The sequence below is a fragment of the Loxodonta africana genome, chromosome 2 (assembly GCF_030014295.1).
Source record: "Loxodonta africana isolate mLoxAfr1 chromosome 2, mLoxAfr1.hap2, whole genome shotgun sequence".
In the NCBI taxonomy this organism is placed as follows: Eukaryota; Metazoa; Chordata; class Mammalia; order Proboscidea; family Elephantidae; genus Loxodonta; species Loxodonta africana.
In genome coordinates this window covers 71,813,538-71,834,612 of record NC_087343.1, presented here as the reverse complement: position 1 = coordinate 71,834,612, position 21,075 = coordinate 71,813,538, and the positions used below count along the sequence as shown (strand labels likewise).

Sequence of the window (21,075 nt, the reverse complement as noted above, 5' to 3'; positions counted from 1 at the left end):
GGCGTCGTCTAAGAATACCGAATATACCATGGACTGCCATATTTTTTAGTCTGAAAGCTCTTCTGAAATTTGTTCAGCTTCCTAGCGACACACAAGTCTCCACTGACAGACAGGTGGTGGTTGTGCATAAGACGCCCTGGCCAGAACTCAAATCCATGTCTCCTGCCTGGAAGAAGAGAGTTCTACCACCGGACCATCTTTAGCAAAAGCCCATCTCTCCTCAAAACGTGACTTACAGCATGAACACAGAAACACAGCAGAGAATGTTGATCATACAGTTTGCTAACGGAAGGGACTATTTGTGCCCCTTTCATTACAATCAATGGCTGCTGGTTGTGCAGTCACAGTACTGCTAATCGACGCCTGGCCAGGCCCAATTCTAATGCTTATTAATGATGTGGGAGAGATTCTGCCAGACTTTCGCAGGCTTAGTCAAATCGACAAATAGCAAAGCCAAAAGCAAAAGGTCTCCTTGGCTTATAGTGTCAATAAAAATCCCATGTACAACCCTAGAGTTGCAGAAGCTTGAAAATGAACTCGGGTGAACTCAACAGTTCACTCTAAACCAGTAGGCCTTCAGATGAACTTCTTTTTTTAGTTTTTAAATCAATCCAGAGTTAAGTAAGTACACTTATAAATGAAGACTCCATTTTTTTAGAATATCCACATACAGCACATAGTAACTGCCCCATAGAGTTTCCAAGGAGTGGATGGTGGATTTGAACTGCCGACCTTTCGTTAGTAGCTGAGCTTTTAACCACTGCACCACCAGGGCTCCTAGATATATCCAGCTACTCTAAAATAATAAAGAACTCTACGGACATCATCTTTTCCCAGTACTTATTGTTAAATATGTTCACTCATTTTGGAGCTTTAATTGCTGAATTTATATTACAGCGGTGATTACCAAATTACATTTGGAACATAACATGTCTCACATTCAATTTGCAGAGAATTTACAAATTTGAAGCTTCAATGCTGAGTGTAACTACAATCACACTGTTATGAGTTAAGAAAGCATAAAGCTCTCAGTATTGGGGTTAGTGATATGGAATGAATCACTTGATAATTACAGTTCCTAAGATTTCAGGAAGGTCACCTAGACCACACTAAAGAACTGACAGAAAAAAAAAAAAAAATGTAAATCAGGAATCCAGCACCAGAGAGAATTAGGATAACCAGGGACATTGTGGTTATCTTAAGTAGGCCTCCCCCCTTCCCACACTCAAAAGTATCATCACTGGGTATGGACCCCCATCCATCTCCCTCTGGAGCCTTTCCAAGGGTTACAGAAATGCCATGTTTCTGGACTGACAGAAAGCATTTTAATCATCATGTTAGGAGTTCAGCACCCGGAAAGGATATATTGCTTCTCAAATCTGATATAAAGACAGCTTAGTAGAAAACGTCTGAGTAAGCTCTAAGGAACAATTCTAAATTCTCTAGGTGTGGCTTGTGATGACACTAAACAAAAGATATAAAAAAGCCTTTTAGGTAAACTGTTTTAAATAAGAGATCTCACAAAGCCAGATAAGAATACATGCTTAAGTAACTGGCCAACTGGCTTACGCTCTAATCTCTTGTTTGAAATGTGCTTAGCTGTGAAAAGTAAGATGCCATTACGGGGCCTCTTTCCTTGAGGACCAAATACATAAACAGGGTTAACCAAAAGGTTGGCAGTTCAAACCCACCCATCAGCTCCTTGGGAGAAAGACCTGATGATCTGCTTCTATAAATGTTACAGCCAAGACAGCCCTCTGGGGCGGGTCTACTCTGACACATGGCATCACTATGTGTAGAAAATGACTTGATGGCAACTAACACCACCACAGCAAAAGGTAACACAGTTTAAAATCCTGTTCTCAGACTTCATAGCTTATGTGCATCTACAAATAAATGGTATATGTAAGTGCAGATTTACAGTGCCATTATTATTTGACAATAAACTGATACTTTCCTCTAAAACTTATTAGAGAAAATGGTTGCAAAAGCAAAGATAAACAACTTTAATGAGAAGATGAACACAAGCAGACTGTCTTTCCACAAGAGCCAAAGTTAATCAGTTTACCATATTGCAAAATTGAGATGGTTCTACTGCGGCAAAATTCAGAGGGCACCACACACCATTGCTTCAGCATTTGGAACAGCTTAACTGATGCAAACTAGCCCTCCGTTACTTTAGAAGTGGCTGCTTCTCCTATGACTCTGACCAGGAGCTTCTGTTTACTAGTTTAAAAGCACAGGATATTTTCTAGAATATAAACCATGCCTGTGTTGTAATACACCAAGACAAACTAGCTCAACCTGGCCCTGAATTATTTTCTTCTCTGCCTACTTCGTCTCCCCAGAAGGAGACGTATCTGCCACAAGCTGGAAAAAAAAAAAAACTATGAAGAAATTAAGACCCAAATAAAGTAATGCTCACAAGTATCAGTTAGCAGAGAACAAAATTCCACTTTGTTATTTTATTATTAATAACTGCCACTTTTTTTAAAAAGTGCTATCAAGTTAGAAAGAGCTTTTCCTTTTCTTTTTTTAAGGGTGAGTTGTTCACAGTAAGAACTAATTAATCACCAAGCATGAGATGGGTTTCCAAAAGAATTCTACTCTATTCATCAAATGCTGCTTTCCACTTAATTCTTCCATAATTAAGTATTTTCATGCCTAATCTGAAAGTCTTTTAAAATATGGCTAGGCCAAGACAAAAAGTATAACAAAATATTTATATATAACTCTAAGACATAAAATAATCATCTTAAGTAATGCTGGGCTGAATTCATCTTGAATAGGTGTAAATATGGTGTATCACTCTTGATACTTTCTTGGCTGTACAATATTTGGCATGAAATAAACATCAACAAATCTGGGCTACTACATGTTATTTGTAGTTGCTATACATATGTGTGTCTGTGTATTTACACTTAAAATATATGCTATAATACATATCATTCTTGTTTTCTAGACTTTAGAAATCTGTTATTCTTAATAAATCCTTTCATCATTTACATAAAGTCCTAAGGTAAATAAACATTCCACACACCACCATATACGACTTTAAGAAATATGTAAACCCCCAGGGACAAGATTTTGATACTAAGAGCAGACAAAGTTTGGTAAGAGATACTCCTTACTTTGGTCTTGGTGTAGAATATTCTGCATATCCCCACATGAAAAATGGTGTTTAAAACTGTTCTAAACTGACCCCTTGTAGCTCTTCTACTAGAGATTGTAAACTCCTTGCAGGCAAGCATTTCTCTTAGTCTTTTTGTGACCCCAGTGCAATAACCGAAAAAAAAAAAAAAAAAAAAGGAGCACTTGATACAATCTTGTTGAATAAGTGAATTATAAGTAAGAATAAGCTAATAAAAACAATAAAGTAAAAGTTTTGCTGAAAATGGGGAGGGGAGGTTGATCATAATAAACCCTGTCCTAAAAAAAAATCCCTATCTCTTAAATTAGTAAAATTTCCATTTGACAGTTACACCTAAAAATGTTACAATCATTATTAGAAAGCAGTGATTGTGGGTCAAGCTGTGTTGAGAGCTATACAAAGTCAGATTCCTTCCCTGCCCTCAGGAGCTGAATCTATAAATTGATTACATGAGATAACAGGATAATTTATAACATGATTTAGGCAACTATAAATATTCCAAAAGAATCTATAAGCTTAAAGGGTTAAAGCGGCAATGGAGCAAAAGTTTTTGGAAGGATGACAGATTGCTTTTGACAAATAAGCATACCTTCAATGCAAGTGACAGAAGTAGGTCAGCCTGAGTAAGTGAATTTTCCACTGACTCATTTCCACATGTATCATGGGCAGCAAAGGATACCAGTGATCTAGTTCTCCACCTGGAAGAGCTGTACAAATTAGTGCTCTAACGAAAGCCCCTGGAATTAAAACTGACTCGGCAGGGTGAACCAACCACTCTCCTGACCTGTAAACAAGTTAGTAGGCAGTAAGGTCAACAAGCCTGACCAAAAATATACTCTGGATAAAAACTCCTTGTGCATTTAGAAACGTTAACAACTTAGATCTTAGGTATGTGGGACAGAGCAGCTCAATCAGGTTCAGTGTGGCTGTACCAATTGGCATAGATTCCACAGATCTTCACTAAGTCTATATGTAGTTTTTCGGTGTTTAACTGTGAATGCAAATAACCTCTATTTTAGGTTTGGTAGGAAAAAACTAGTAAATTATTTTTAAATACAGTTTCACATATTTTAGTGCAAATGGAGCATACCATTGTAAATGTCAAATAATTGCCATCCATTATGATAATAGGGCCCAGCCAATCTTTCCAACTTATTCAAAGTTCACTGCACGAATGATCTGAGCCCTCAGTCCCCAGACAGAACTTAAAAATCTGTCCTTATTAAAAAATTCAAGGGCAATAACTCAGGTTAAAGAGGTGACAAGAGATGACCCTCCTCTGCCATCTACTCTGGAAAATGCCCAGTGCTTTCTCCTGGAGCAGTGAGGGAGCTGACAGGTTCTGTGTCCCTGCAGAGGACACCAGGATGGGGTAATACTATGGAGACTGATGGTCTCCGCCCAACAGGAACTTATATTAAAACAAGGCTGTTGAATAAATACATAAATTTTACTCCACTGGGAGATCCTCTATGGATGAAGGCAAATGCTTTCCTTCACACAGGAAAAAGAATTACCCACATTTAGGAGTTCACCCAATGGACATCAGTTATGTTTTTTCCAGTGAAGTTAATAAGTTAGGCAGAGTCATCTATATTTTGAACAAAAGCAGTCCAACAATATCAGTTAGTTCTGAAGCATCAGTGGAAGCTATAGAAAAAATAAAATTCACTGCACAAGTAGACTGGCATGGGATCAACACCCATGACCTTGGCCTCTTTAGCACAATGCTTTACTGGACTAATATACTAAACAAATATAACAAAATATAGCTCTTGAGATACCTAGTACTCTATAAAATGAGACAGTGTAAGAAAATGAAACAAACATCCCAGATAGGAAAGTGCTGAGGTACAGAACATTTAGAAGACATTCAGTGCTCCAAATGTATAATGCACATAGAGTTTTAATGTTTCAAACTAAGACTCTTGAAACTACAAAATAGAATGGAGGGAATTAAAAGCACAATCTCATTACTATATACAAAACAAGTCATATTCCAAATATCATCTCTGGGACTCGGGCCAATTTGCCTCTAGCTTGCTCCAGAATGATGATTTATAGAAATAAAAAGGTATTTTTTTATAAGTGAAAAGTCACCCAGACAATCTATTCCTGCCACCAGTGCTATGTTTTCTTCATCAAGAACTGAACTGATGAATATACCATTTTACGAATGCTATCCAATTACCACCAGAGAGTCATCTCTGAGCTCCCACTTGGTATTCACCAGTTTAAGCCAATGTTCAAAAAGAAAACAACTCTAAGCCACTGGATATTGCCTGTCAGACTGTGAAGCAAAGGAGATATGGGACAGAGCAGAACTGTCCCGTAGAGTTTCTAAAGCTGTAAGCAGACTGCCACATCTTTCTCCCGTGGAGCTGCTGGTGGGTTCAAACTGCTGACCTTTTGGTTAGCGGCCAAGTGGTTTAACCACTGTGCCACCAGGACTCCTTATCATATGATATTATTAAATTAATTATAGAACTTTTATATTGCATTGCCCTAGGAAACTACACCTACTCCTCACTTATCCAATATCTTGTTATCCAACATTTCGCATTTACAACAATAGTAAAAAATCTGCTATCCAAGTGTTTTGCACATTAACCTGGGTTTCCTCCCCAGGCCAGCTCCTGGCCACCAGAGCTACCCGAGTGTGTCAGGCTTGCAACCGAGGCAGCAAGCTCTCCAAAGGCCTCTTTCTGGTCTCACCCCCACCACCAGAGCCACCCTTGCAGCTCTTCCTTTGAAAGAGGCAACTGAGGCAGATTTTGAGGGCACCTTTTTAAAAGGTGGCCAGAGGGCCCAGGAGGCAGCAGGGGCAGGGAAGGTTGCTGCTGCTGCTCCTCTCTCCTCAAGCACCCTGGAGGGACCAAGTCCTGAAATGGGAAGGATACTGGAGGTAATTTGGGGCCTGTGGGCTGTACCAGAAGCTGGCAGCCCCCTCCTCCTTCACAGCCTGGGCTGCTGAGCTCCTCTTCTGAGCAGCTGCTAGCCTCTAGGTTCTCAACCTTGGATTCCAAGCTCTCCAGGACCAGCTGTGTGTCGCTCATTTCCGCAGGGTCCTCCCTGGCCTTCGGAGTGGCAGCAGGCAGCTATGGCTGCAGAGAGGGTGACTGTGGGGAACATGGGTATGGGCAGCAACCCCACGGACCATCTAAACCCCCAGCCCCGCTGGTTGCCCAAGCCCCAGAGCCACCAACTGTGCCTCTAGTCCAGCTGCCGGCTGCAGGTCCACTCAAGAGCCAGCCCCAATGGCAAAGACCCTGCGGTCCAGAGCACAGCGGTGTCAGGGGGCAGAGCAGTTCTGAGAGTCCAGCGCCGGGCCTCCTCTGTGTCCTTCTCCTCCTTCTCACATAACACCAATTTTGTTTAATAACTTGATCTTTGGTACCTAACTATGTTGGTGAGGAGTGAGTGTATCTGTTAAATGAAGACATCATTTATCCACATCTATCCAAAATATAAATGTAACCCTTGCCATATAGTCAATTCTGACTCATATCGACCCTATAGGACAGAGTAGAACTGCCTCATAGGTTTTCCAGGGAGCAGCTGATGGATTCAACTGCTGACCTCTCGGTAAGAGCCAAGCTTTTAACCACTGCGATGGCTGGCAATTTGAATCCACCAGCTGCTCTTTTGAAACTCTGTGGGGTAATTCTACTCTGTCCTACAGAGTTGCCAGGAGTCAGGATCGACTCGAAGGCAACGGATTTTTTTTGGTTTTGCTTTTTGTATCCAAAATATTTAGATAATAAAAAACATATTTAATTTGGAGTTTGGATTTATACTTCCCTGGACATTTCTAAATATACATAACACTTCACATTGAATCATGTAAAATCTTGGTAAATATTAACTTTAAACATGCTCATATTCCTTCATTTAAATAGAAAATTTCATTACATGAAATTTTGCAATATATATTTTTGAGAACTTTAAAGTGTCTAAAAATTATTTGAGTCTTATTTTCAGATTAATTAGGATCAACTTTGTACAGAACTATACATAGCATAAACTTATTCAGTCCACAGACATAGACGTTTCAATGATGTGGTTAATAGATTGTAAACTCAACAAGAATGAGCTCATATTTGTTTTTCCTTCCTCTTACCCTTTTCCCCATCTGAGAAAGCATGCTTTCCTTCTAAAACTTCTACCATTGTGTCCACCTCATTTTTACTTTACATGGTCACAAAGATCATGCTGCCAACGGAGGATTTACTTAATGGAAACTGCTTTTTGTTCTTGTCAAGAAAAATAGGGTGAAAAAGCAAAACAAAACCCAGCAATCAAAAAACACCATCTCCTTGCCATAGAATTTTGCAACTCAGATTTCCTACTCAATTCCTATCACCCCCTCCATCTTCATTTCCTTTTCTTTAGAGATGTAATGTACAGGATGATAAGGTCCCCCGATATACTGTTAACTGTAAGGAAAATATTAGAAGTATGATAAAACGTCAGCAGGTATCTGATCCTGCTATTATAAAAGATGTTTAAACACCAAAAAAAAAGAAAGCATATATGCCTATGAAAAATATAAGTACATGACTCTAGAAACAGAAAACACTATTTAAACCATGTGTGAATCATCTCTCTACCCTTACCTCCATTTCTCTTGGGAACACAGAGAACTGGAAAGATTAGAAAACCTCATTTTGTGCCTAGATCTAAGCAGCCCTAAGTACTTGAGGCTCCTGAAAGAGAAATATTCAACACCAATTAACTTCGGCACTCTTCATTAATCTTTATATGGATGGCTCTTAATTTCCGCCCAGAACTTTTCCAACACTCTAAATCCACATACCCAACTGTCAGCTGCACATCACTACTCAGATGTCTACAGAAGTCTCCAATTCAATGAGTCCCAAAATGAGGTTACTCTGTTCACTACCATCTGTCCTGCTTCCTATATCCCCAATTTCAGGGACTGGCACCAGTCCTTTAATAACCTAAAGCAGAAATAGGGCACAAACCTTCACTCTTGATTCTTCCTCAATCTAACCATCCAATTAGTCATAAGGTCCTGAGATTCCACCTCCTGAGTTCTTCCCTTCACTCTCACTCCGCCAACCTGGCTGTGGCATTGTCACCATCTCTGGCCTGGATGCCTGTGACACTTGCTCTAACTGGAATCCTAGCTTCCTCCTTGCCCAACTCCAATTCATCCTCCATTGCCAGGTATCTTTCCAACGGGCAGTGGTTCCTCCTGCCCACAGAGTAAACCTCCAAACCAAAAAAAACAAACCCAGTGCCATCGAGTTGATTCTGATTCATAGCGACCCTGTAGAAGTGCACAGATACAAACATACACACACATACATATAATTCAAAGGTTTTTTCTTTTCACCTCTGTGAAAATAAAAATACCCCTGGGTGAGTTAAGATAGTCTCATCAGTCATTTGCGTCTCATTTGACGTCCTCAGGGTGAATTTTATTTGAAGGAACACCAAGAAGTTAAGGCTAAAGCAGGGAAGATTTCACCTGGGAGATGAGGCCTGAAGTGTGGAACTGAGTAGTCTGCTTTTCACCCTCTGCTTTTATTCGGAACCCTGGCAGATTCGAACTGCCGACCCTTTGGTTAGCAGCCATAGCTTTATCACTCTAATTGAATTTCTCCTCAATTTCCATTCGCAAGTCTCTTTGTAAAGCTATTTGTTCTCTTTGTCTGGAATACTCTCTTACACCATTCATTGACCCCTCTTTCACAGGCCGATCTATTTTCCTTCTGTGACAGCCAACGTGTCCCAGTTAAGTGTTCCCTGAATGCTCTCAGTGCCCTCTCTACTCCCCTTACCACTGCATGGTCATGCACAATGTTGTTAATTCTTAGTGTTTCCTGTCCTTATACATACTCCCACCACATTCCCCACAAAACTGCAAGCTGTTTCACCACTGTCTCCCCAGTGCACAGCACAATTCCTGACACACAGAAGGTACGCAACTAATATTAATTAATGAACAAATAAAAACCCATTGTCATCGAGTTGATTCCAACTCATAGTGACCTTATAGGACACAGGAGAACTGCCCCATAGGGTTTCCAAGGAGCAGCTGGTGGATTTGAACCGCCAACCTCTTAGCTCACAGCTGAGCTCTTAAGCACTATGCAATCAGGGTTCTGGATAAAAGCAGAGGGTAAAAAGCAGGCTACTCAGTTCCACATTCCAAGCCTCATCTCCTAGGTGAAATCTTCCCTGCTTTAGCCTTATCTTCTTGGTCTTCCCTCAAATAAAATTCACCCTGAGGAAGTCAAATGAGATGCAAATGACTGATGAGACTGACCATCTGAACTTACTCAGGGGTATTTTCACAGAGGTAAAAAGAAAAAAAACCTTTGAATTATATGTATGTGTGTGTGTATCTGTGCAGTTTCAGATATTAGGGAGCCACTGGGAAAGATTTCATTCTCAGCAAGCAGTCTTAAACTCAGAGGTGAAGTGTTAAGATGTAACAACAGATCTTACCCTAAAGGGTGGCATCCAGGAAGTAAAGATATTTCATATCTGAGTTGTTCGAAACAGACTAGGACCCAAACAATTCCTTCTTCATCCAACTCTCTACTCATTGACAATCCACAAACCCTTTTTTTTAGACTGAAAACTCTTATAGGGAAAAGGCTTACCATTCTTAGAGAATATAGAACTTCTACTTCTCATTTGGAGGTTAAAGTTTTTATTTGGAATTATTTAAAGAAAACTAGAAGGAAGCTCCCCTATCTTTCATGTAGCTCCATGGTTAAAGACAACTGTGCCCAGGCACCATGTCTAAGACTCCATTCACTAAATGGTATTTCTTTCTGCATTTGTACCATGAGGTACCACCAGCCCCTCTAGACAATATATATTTATATTTGTCTGTGGGCATATGCAGGAATATGATATACGGCTAGAGTCGACATTGCTTCCATGGCATAGTCGGAACTCTGATGGCAATAAAGCACATCTATATGAGCTACTGGACAAGACACATATATTTTACTATCTATTTTTAAGTACATATTTCAATGAGTTCTGTTCTACAAGTGTGAACAGTGATCAAGTCACCTATTTTAGCACAAAATTAAAGTAAAAAACTGCTGTGTTCTATGCTAATTACCTGAATCGTATCATTTAAAATGTAGATAATATCCTTATACATCTTCTAGTAATAATTCTGATAATTTACAATAATTACATAAACACACCCTCCTGATGAAGATAACTTTTAATAATCTTATGCAAAAACATTAAAATAGAATATATTATATTCTACCTTCCCTCTTTAGCATGATATACTTAGATTTTCACAAATAAAGGTAACTGGCTAATTTAAACCCGATTTCTTTTCAGAGAGAGTTTTGCATTTGCATTCAGAATTAAAATACAAGGTGAAGCACAAAGATAAGGTGGGAAGCAGTCCTTGCCATCCAGGTCTGTGTCAGCTCCGTGAGTCACTAAAAAATGATGGATTGTATTTTCCATCTCTTTTGAACAGGATTCTGTGGTCTCAAGTATTACAGGAGGAAAAAAAATGTGCCTAAGGGGCTCTGATTTACAATTAGTCTGTTTCCTGATGATTAGCATAAACTACCAGGACAGAAAATTGTATGCAAACTCTAGAAGAGTCAATAAACAGTACTGAATGATCCACAGCAGCAGCCAAGGAGGAAAAACTGCTTACAGCCTATGCTTCAAACTTCCTATCTAACTTGGCTGAGGATCTTTTAATCTAAAAACAATTCTATGTTTACAAACCATTCTCCTTATGGTTGTATGAATTATCTTTCACAAGCAGAGGGACATATTAAATCTCAACACTTTGCTCCACTGTTCACTCTCCTCGGCTAAGAGTTTGTATTCAGGTTAGTACAGTTAGAGGCATTTATAGAGCAATTGCAAAGCCAAAAAGGATGTCCCTTTCCATTAGAAATGGATAACATTGTGAGGAAGTCCCTTGGTGCTGCAAACAGTTAACGTGCTCGGGCTGCTAGTCGAAAGGTTAGAGGTTCGAGTCCAACCAGACGGTGCCTCAAAAGAAAAGCCTAGCGATCTACTCCTAAAAAATCAGCCATTGAAAATCCTGTGGAACACAGTTCTACTCTGACACACATGGGGTCACCATGAGTCAGAATTGACTCGATGGCAACTGGTATAATATTGTGAGAGGATGTTGTAACAGGCAAGGGGCGTGACATTTAAAGTCATTCATAGCCCTCTAACAAAAACAATTTTCACTCCAAAATGCAAAGTTGAAGGTGGTAGGTAGGTGAGAAGAAGAAATGAGTTCCCTTTTCTAAATGGTGATGACAAATTTTGCTTCCTACTCCTCTTATTAAAAATTTTTTTAATTTTTTTACTCCTCTTATTCAGGATGTACTTAGACCATGATCATTAAAACACTTACAAGTTCCAGGAAAGAAAACTACTTTAACAGTGGCAGATGTTATTTTTCCTTAACTTGTTAACATTTCAAAGGTTTTGCTTCCCAACTGGGCAATACAATTCAAGTCCGGTAAATGGACAGGTACCGTACACAATCTTTGTATGTTTGTGGCCGTACTTAATTAGGAAAGGTGTGCGGTTGTGACAAAGGGATGGTGATGCTACTGATGGCAAGATGGCGAGGGACACAGGCTCCTTCAATGTGAGTGAAGGACACAACTTACTACTCATACAGAAGGGGACACAGCCATATTCCTAGTTGGAAGGGTCAGCTCCTCTGGCCTTTGAGTCTCTCCAAAGGCAAATGGAGCGCCTGTGGTACAAACAGTTAAGAGCTCAGCTACTAACTAAAACCTATCCAGAGATGCCTCAGAAGAAAGGATTGGCGATCTGCTTCCAAAAGGTCACAGCCATGAAAATGTAGATCTATGCAGCACAGCTCTACTCTGACACACATGGGGTTGACATGAGTCAGAACGGGTAACTGGTAAAGGCAAATGAGACTGCCTGATCAGGGTGAGAATCATCTCTATCATTCTCTTGTTTTTGTTGTTTTATCCGTTTGTTTGAATATACCCCTGGGCTTTCATAGATATATGCTAGGTAAAAGTCACTGGTGAAGACCCAGCACATTTCCAACTGGTTACTTCCTGGCCAGGTGAATCATAGGTCACTCTTCCAGCATAACATCCCTTTATTTGCACCATATCCCAGAGTCAGTGTCACGATAAACTCCAGTTGTCATCTGGGCCAGCCTTTACACCACCACAGTATCTGAGCTGCCAAAACAAACAAAAAACCCAAACCCTCTGCTGCAGTCTATTCCGACTCATAGCAACCCTTTAAGACAGAGCAGAACTGTCCCATAGGGTTTCCAAGACTGTAATCTTTATGGAAGGAGACTGCCTCATCTTTCTCCCGTGGAGTTACCAGGGGGGTTTGAATCGCCAACCTTTTGGTTAGCAATTGTACCACCACAGCTCCTTTTTCTGAGCTCCCAAGGACTTCTGATCCAGGTATTCCTACCCTGGTGTCTGTGGACTTCCAAGGGTTCAGTGAACAAGGCTTCAGTGGGTCCATGAACTTGGATGTTGTTGTTGTGTGCCGTTGACTTGATTCTGACTCATAGTGATCCTATAGGACAGAGTAGAACTACCCCATACACTTTCCAAGGAACAGTTGATGGATTTGAACTGCTGACCTTTAGGTTAGCAGCTAAGCTCTTAACCACTGTGTCACCAGGGCTCCATGAACTTGGATAGTATAAAAATAAATTACATCTTTATTTTCATTAACCACAAACTGAAATGTATCATTTCACTGATGTATGAACATTCACAGTAGTAGTAGCATACTTGGAATTCTGCCACCAATAGAATCCATATTTTCATATCATATTACAGTTGTTGGAGATATCTCAGATAACAATTTACACTCATCATCATTTCAAAATTATGGTGGTTATTAGACTCACCTTTATTTCTTGATATCAGATATGTTAATAATGTAACACATATATCACAAATTTTAATGTTTTGATGACTATTTCAGGACAATTGGTTTCCGTTATAATCCTATATACTTTATCTTATTTTGTATTTTAAAACATTATTCTGAAAACACGGCCCCCTAGGCTTCACCATATTGCCAAGGGAATTAAAAAAAAAAAAAAAGATAAGCAGCTGAGTATGTTCAGTAAGTCTTGCCACTATTATACAACTAGTTAGGGGCAAAGGTGTCCTGGTGGCACAACAGTGAGGCAGTTGGCTGCTAACCAAAAGGTTAGCAGTTGGAACCCACTCAGAGGCTCCACAGGAAAAGATCTGGCGATCTGTTCCTGTAAAAATTACAGCCTAGAAAACTCTATGGGGCTATTTTACTCTGTCACATGGGGTCATTATGAGTCAGAATTGACCCAACAGCACCTAACAACAGTTAAAAAAAAATAACCAAACCAAACTCACTGCCGTCGAGTCGATTCTGACTCATAGCAACCCTTTAGGACAGAGTAGAACTGCCTGATAGAGTTTCCCAGGAGTGCCTGGCGGATTCGAACTGCCGACGTCTTGGTTAGCACCCGCAGCACTTAACTATTACGCCACTAGGGTTTCCATATATTTTTGGCCTGTACAGGGATCAAACCTGCGACCTTGGTGTTATTAGCACCACGCTCTAACCAGCTGAGCTAACTGGCCACCTACAACTGTTAGTGGCAGAAATTTGACTAGAAACAAGTCCCTGAGTCACACTTTAGGGCTCCTTTAATCATACTGTATCACTTCATTCAGCTCACTCTAGCTGTAAAAACAGGGATTTCTAAAAGAGAGAGCATGTAAATGGAAGCATGTTCCAGTTACCCTGTGTGGCACTGGGCTCTCGGTTCCATTGTCCCTTCCCTTGTTAGACTCACTCGTTATCATCAGTATACGTGGAACCAGAAGTTTCTTCTCCTCTTCCAAGGTATCCAACAGCAGGTTTAGATACTGATAAATGTGCCACAGAATTGAAACATTCTCATAGAATCCTTTTCAGCTGCTGAGGCTTGAAATGACCAAAGCCGTGGTCATGTGCTACTGTAAACTGTTCGCAGTAGCTTCTCGAAGATTCTCCTAAAAGAAGCCTAACATGGTCAAGGCCTACTGATTCTAGTTTGCTGAAAAAGATTAGGGATGTTATTTGAAAGCCAGATCTAGCATGTAGAAAGTTTTTCAACACTTTTATCTCATTAGCACTAGAATGAATATCTGTTGAACCTTCCTGTTCACCAGAATACTCACACATTTCTAATTAAATTTTTGCTTTGGTCTATTCAGCTTCAACCCCCAAACTTTCTATAGGACCGTATAAGGTGGCATTTAGGTGACTCTATGTGTTCCTTGGTAACACACTTGTGCCGAAAGTTCGGTATGACTATTTATCATTGGTAATTTATAAGCCTGTCAAACACTAGGGGATAAAAACCCAAAAACCACAGCCACTGCCGTCCAGTCGATTCCAATCATATAGCGATCCTATAAGACAGAGTAGAACTGCCCCAAAGAGTTTCCAAGAAGCATCTGGCAGATTCAAACTGCTGACTTAACCACTATGCCACGGTTTCTACTAGGGGATAAAAAACTAAAAAAGGGGAAGGAAAAATATCAAACAAACAAAAAAAAAAAAAGCTACTGCTGCTCAAGGTCACAGTATGGAGGCTCAATCTTATTTCACACACACAAATCAGATCAATTGAAGATGGAAATGCATTATACATTACACAAACAGTTTCAAACCTTGATAAAAGCAGACCTTGGAATGTACATTAACTGCAATTTACACTTAGTATTGTTTCATATTTGAACATTAAATGTGTTGAAAGGAATAAGCAAATAAAAAAAATCCACTGCTTTCTTGAAATATTTATGACGGTACCATGTAAGTTCAGAGCAATTATGAAACCCCAGGAGTTATTTACCCCATAACAACACCTTTCATGCTGTATTTCGCCTCTGTTGCTCATCTCTTTCCTTATTGTCCAAGTTCTACATGAGAGATTTTAATCCTTTTAGAAGTGTTTCATCCTAAAGTGTATGTACTGTTCATTCCAAATTTGAATCTGGCAATGATGTGCCCTAGATTGTCATTTTTTTTTTTTTTTTGCTAGAGAAAATATGGAACACCAGACTGACAATTTAGCAATAATGTACCATGCAATATGAGAGTCACAAACTTGGAAGTTAACATAGACATAAAAACTACTTGGCACTATGCATCAAGATTCATAAACATGTTCACGTCACTTTGGCCTAGAAATCTCTCTTCTGGGAATTTATCCTAAGGAAATAATCCAAAAGACAGAAAAAGCTATACGCGTGAATACGCTTACTGTGGAGTGCTTTCATTCAATTAGCCTTTATTAAGTGTCTATTATGTGCCAGGCACTATGCTGGCATAAGGTCTCTGCCTCAAGGCATTCATACTCAGCAGGGAATACAGGGAAGTACACAGAATTACAGCTTGGTGAGATAAATGCTAACAGAGGCCTGTACAGAAGCAATGGAAACACCAGAATGTGCTGGAAGGGAAGGGCAGAGAGAAAGAGCCTAAGAGGGCTTTACAAAGTTTTAGGTCATGTTTGTATAGCTTCTTCATAATATTTATTTTTTAAAAAGACACATAGTGCTGTTAAGTATTGGAAAAAAAATCACTTTATTATTCTAAAAAAATCCTCAACGTGCTTTAAAAAATAACAAGCAAGTATAATTGCCCTCAGCAGTTCTTAGAAGCGCCTCATCTCTCTCCCCACTGAGCGTGGGAGTTGAATGTGGCAATAAATCACAAAGCCCTGATCTAGCACATTATACCACAGTCTATTCCTGGCCTTAGTTTTCTACTAGACACCAGGGTGTCCTAATCAAAACTGCTAAAGAACTCTGAGTACACGTTGCTTCAAAAACAAAATGAAATAAACAAGCAAAAATAATCTTATCGTTCCTTTGAGAACTTTCCCTTTCAAATGGCCCAGAGCCATTTCAGAAACTCCTGCTTTAAGATTTTAGAAGGTCCACTGCTAAATATGGATTTTATAATTGGTTGTGACATTTTAGTGTTATCTACAACTGAAAAAATCCCGCAGTCTTAGGGGTTGCATTGCATTGAGAAGCTATTATAGAAATATAGACTGGACACACATAGTAATATATAGGGAGAAATAATTTAAACTAGAAAGGGGCATGTTCCAATCTGAATAACATGTCCATATTTACACCTGGGTTAGAGAAAATTCTATTCCTGTAACATGCACAACACCCAATTCAAGTCAGGACATGTTACATATTAGAGTGTGGGAGCTGTGGAGATGCCTCTTTCAATGTGCTCTGCCCTGCCCCATGGCTCAAGGCTTTGGCCACAGTGCAGAAGTGGGCAGGTGCTTTAGAAGGGCTACTAAAGAAGGTCACACCTGAGCTATCTTTCTTTCTAGAGTCCCTAAAGAGAAACGTTGAACTTGAAGTAACTGTTGGGAAGAAAGTAAAATTAACATATATTGAGTGCTTGAATCCACCAGGCGGAGCTCAGAAGCCCTGTGCAGCAGTTATACTCTGTCCTATAGAGTTGCTATGAGTCGGAATCGACTCAACGGAGATGGGCTTGGTGTCCTGGTTTTATATTTGCTATCCATTGCTCTAGGCCAGGAGATGGCAAATTTTTTCTGTAAAGGGACAGATAGCAAGTATTTTGGCTTTATGGGTTTCCATTCCAACTACTCAATTCTGCCATTGTAGTGCCAACAGTCATAGACATTACCTAAATGAATTGGTGTGGCTGTGTTCTAGTAAAACTTTATGTATAAAAATAGGTGGTGGGCCAGATTCGGCCTGCAGGACATAGTTTGCCTACACCTGCCCTAAGTGCTTCACACTTATTCAAGGCACAAAACAGGTTTGCCAGTTATCTTCCATACTTAAAGACAAGGAAACCAAGTATCAGAGTTAAGGTGACTTGCCAAAGTCACATGTATATGAGTTCACTTATCACAAACATGAAAGATAACAAAAATGGTGGTAGGATTACAGATGAAAAGCTTCTCCCAAGGGAAGCTTCTAGAATATGTAGTACCAAACTCCTTAATACCATAAGGGAAAGAGAACCAAATTCTCTAATACAGTATGCCAGATTACAGCAAAACTACAATGTGGACACTCTCCCAGAATTCCAGCACGCTCTGAAGGGATTTTATGTAACAGCCTCATTGATATTCATATATTCAGTAATTCATTTATTCCATGCCTAGACAGTGCAATATGTAAGTGCTAAAAGAGAAGAAAAAATAAAGGGAAATGGTACTTGTTCTTCAGGAACTTTTACTGGAGTTGGGAGACAAGGCACAGATGCTGAACAGTTAATTGATGCTGATCTGAATTGCCATTTGAGCACAGAAATAAACTACAGAGGAGATGTGTAAGGTTCAGTGCCTGATATTCAAGTGAGAACAGCCAATAAATATCCACGTACTATTTCTCTTAGTTGAAACTTCATCTAGTTCTCTACTCACTCCTTTTTTACTCTTGAAAGATCAAAGATGCTATTTTCACTGTGGTATTCCTAATTTAAAAGAGCCCGTATGGTGCTGTGGTTAACCATTAGGCTGCTAATCGAAAGGTTGGCTATTCAAAAACACCAGCCACTCCACAGGAGAAAGATGTGGCAGTCTGTTTCCATGAAGATTTACAGCCTCGGAAACTGTATGGGACAGTTCTACCCTGTCCTACAAGGTCACTATGAGTTGGAATCAGCTTGATGACAATGGGTTTTTTAGTTCTAAATTAAAACCTTAAGACCAGGTTTCAAGTCCATCTCTGTTATTTACCAGTTTGAAACCCTGGTTAAAAACAAACAAAAAAAAGTTTGCTATTGATTCAATTCTGACTCATGGCGACCCCATGTGTTACACAGTAAAACTGTTCCATAAGATTTTTTTTTTTTTTTTGGCTTCTGCGGTGCCACTGGGTGGGTTTGAACCAGTGACCTTAGTATCCTCAACTTTAATTTCCCCATATTACAATGAGGAGTCTGGACTGGGTGTTTCAAAAAGTCTCTTCCAGGTTAAGCCTTCTATGATTCAGGTTTCACCATATGATTCTGTACGCCCAACTTGAAAACAAATAATAATACCCTGGATGAAACTTAGATGTCCATATATTTTAGTCCATGATATAGGGTTAAGTCTTTATAGTAAAAAATAATTTCAATTATTCAAACTATCTCCCTAAAAAAGCATAAAGTATCATTTAGAAAGTTGCACAATTTAATTCTGAAAATTAAATGCTGATTTTTCCCAAAGGACAGAGGGTAAAGGAAGATGTGCAGCAGATGGATTCACTGTTCCCCTATGGAGAAAAAAACATTTCTACACCTTGCATAAAATATATTAATTGGCCTGCCATCTGGAAAGCCTGCCCACATACATAAGGGATAAAGTTTAGACATTGAGGTTTTACATTTAAGTCTGTGGGGAGATGGTAATTGGAATCTGAGTTAGCAATAGTGCTTTTAAAGAAGAATTTCCAGAGAGATCTGGATACAGGTAGAGAAGATCAGGACCTGAAACTTAAGACCATTCAAGCTGACATGCTGGTGTCCCAGGCCCCACCCTCCGTCTGTACCAGGCAGGGCTGCATGTTAACACAGCTGCTTTCACAGCGTGGTTTTGAATGCTGCCCCATGATGTCACAATTACCCCTCCCATACCTTCTTGTGTACTACATTGTAAAGCTGGCTATTAAAAAGAATCTCATTAAGAGAAAAAAGAAAATAATAATAAGAGATACAATAATATATGAGTTTTGTGGTATGCGTATGCATGTACATGGGGGGGGGGGAAGAACCTTGAAAAGATAACTTCAAAATGTGAAGAGTGATTATCTTTGAGTACTAGGATTTGAGGTATTTTTTTTTTTTTGCTTTATGTTTGTTTATATTTTCCCAATTATTCATCTTTAGCATATATTAAGTTTATAATTTATTTTAAAACCTCTATAAATTCCACTAAAATTCAAATATAATAAAAGCTTTAGAAGGATTTGATAAATTCTTTTAAAAAGCCAACAAAGTACCTTGAATTTATCACTTATAAAATGCATGTTTTGTCTAGTCTTTGCTTTCAGAGAAAATTCCTAAGATTGCTCCTGGATCTCTATACTTATTTTCCAATAATCTATGTCTTAAATTTCATTCCTTCCAAAACTTCGACCTCAATGGCCCTGTTTTCTTCCCCAACAGTCGACCTTCAATTATTTTTAACCATTTTCTGCTAGTCTTATCTGTTTATTTGTTTTCTTACAACTTCACCTACGTAACATCAAAGAAGTCATTATTATACGTTAATAATGAATCACACAGTTTAGTTAGTTTATGCTTTTCTTTCAAACATCTGGAAACCCTGGTGGCGTAGTGGGTAAGAGCTACAGCTGCTAACCAAGAGGTCAGCAGTTCAAGTCTACCAGGCCGCTCTTTGGAAACTCTATAGGGCAGTTCAACTCTGTCCTACAGGGTCTCTAGGAGTCGGAATTGACTTGACAGCAACGGGTTTGGTTTGTTGGTTTTTTCAAACATCTTATTCTGAGGCATTTTGCTGGTACCTCACATCACATTATCAACCTTGTAATTAACCTATGTTTTTTAATCATCTTCCTCACAAAAAATAACTTTAAAAAAGGGTGACTAAATGTAACATGGCATCCTGGATGGGATACTGGAACAAAAAAAGGATATTAGGGAAAACTATTGTTGTTAGCTGTCCCCGACTCATGGCAACCCCACAGCAAAATGTGAACACAGTGTGGAGTATAATTTTAAAAAGGAAGAGAGGAGAGCAATACAAAACGTTTTATTCCTATCCTATATCAGCATTATTAAACTATTAAAAAATGGTTAAAACTTTCCCCGGTGTTTGGAGGTATTCTATGCCTTAGTCGTGGTGGTAGTTATACAGCAGCACGTTTGCCAAACTCAGAACCGCACACCCTCAAAAGAATGATTTACTACCTGGAAATTATGCTTCAATAAACCTGACTTAAAACAGTAAAAAACAAAAACAAAGCAAAACAAAATCCTAGCTGCCTGGACTTTGTTTTTCTTGGGTGAATAAATACAAGTGGCAAACCGTATGTCAGTAGGACTCTGAATAAGTTTTGGGCTTGGATTAGTGTCCAAGAAAAACACCTTTAACATTTAAAAAAGTACCCTAAGGGAAAACTTCTTTTACCCACCTGTAGGAAGAGGCAGCCATTTCTGGAAAGCAGCCCATACATTACACTACTGGGCCAAGAGATTTTGCGGTTTAGAGAATTCTGGACGCAATGTCTGTGTCTTTTCCATACTGTAGATTATTTATAGTTTATTCTTACACAATTGCTTAATGCCTAACAAAAATGTTACTTCTCAGTTGTCTAAATGCAATAATTTCCAAAAGAAAAGATGTATTTAAGGGAGAGCCATCAACTCATCTCCTTCTAAAGCCACAGTTAACATTAACATATTCAAGAGGGTTCACTATTTTTTAAAAAATGATGAAAAAGCCTGTAAATACCTTATTTTTACACAAGTAATGTGCATTTTCTACTTTCCTTTGACAACTGTGCCCTCCCCCTGTGAGGTATTTTCTTAAGCAAGCTATGCTAATTTTTTTACAGCAACATGTAAAAAGAAATTGGAATAGAGGCGCTTATGAAAATACCTCACAGGTGGAGGGCGAAATTGGCAAACAAACGTAGAATGAGGTCATTATATAAAAATACGGTAATTCATCTCTAAAACTCTCCTGGCTCATCTTCTCTGGTATCATTCTCATTGTACTGCTTATAGAGGCAAGACCTTTTGTCCCCAGTATGAAATGAATTCTATGCACTGCTACAAGAGCAGCAAGGAGTTGCGGAGATATGCATAATACATACACTCATGTGAACGCACAGGATTTTATAATACAGAAAGAGAAATCTCAGAAAAATAAGCAT

The 21,075-nt window shown here is 39.2% G+C and overlaps 1 protein-coding gene and 1 non-coding gene across 3 annotated transcripts in view; both read right to left on the bottom strand.

The window, feature by feature from the left end:
• MAST4 (microtubule associated serine/threonine kinase family member 4) overlaps nt 1-21,075 on the bottom strand; it is a 192,278-nt gene that overhangs the window by 156,179 nt on the left and 15,024 nt on the right. The gene's annotated exons all lie outside the window — the stretch shown is intronic.
• On the bottom strand, nt 13,706-13,779 carry TRNAI-AAU (transfer RNA isoleucine (anticodon AAU)). The gene has a single exon. It is a non-coding gene; the product is annotated as a tRNA-Ile (tRNA).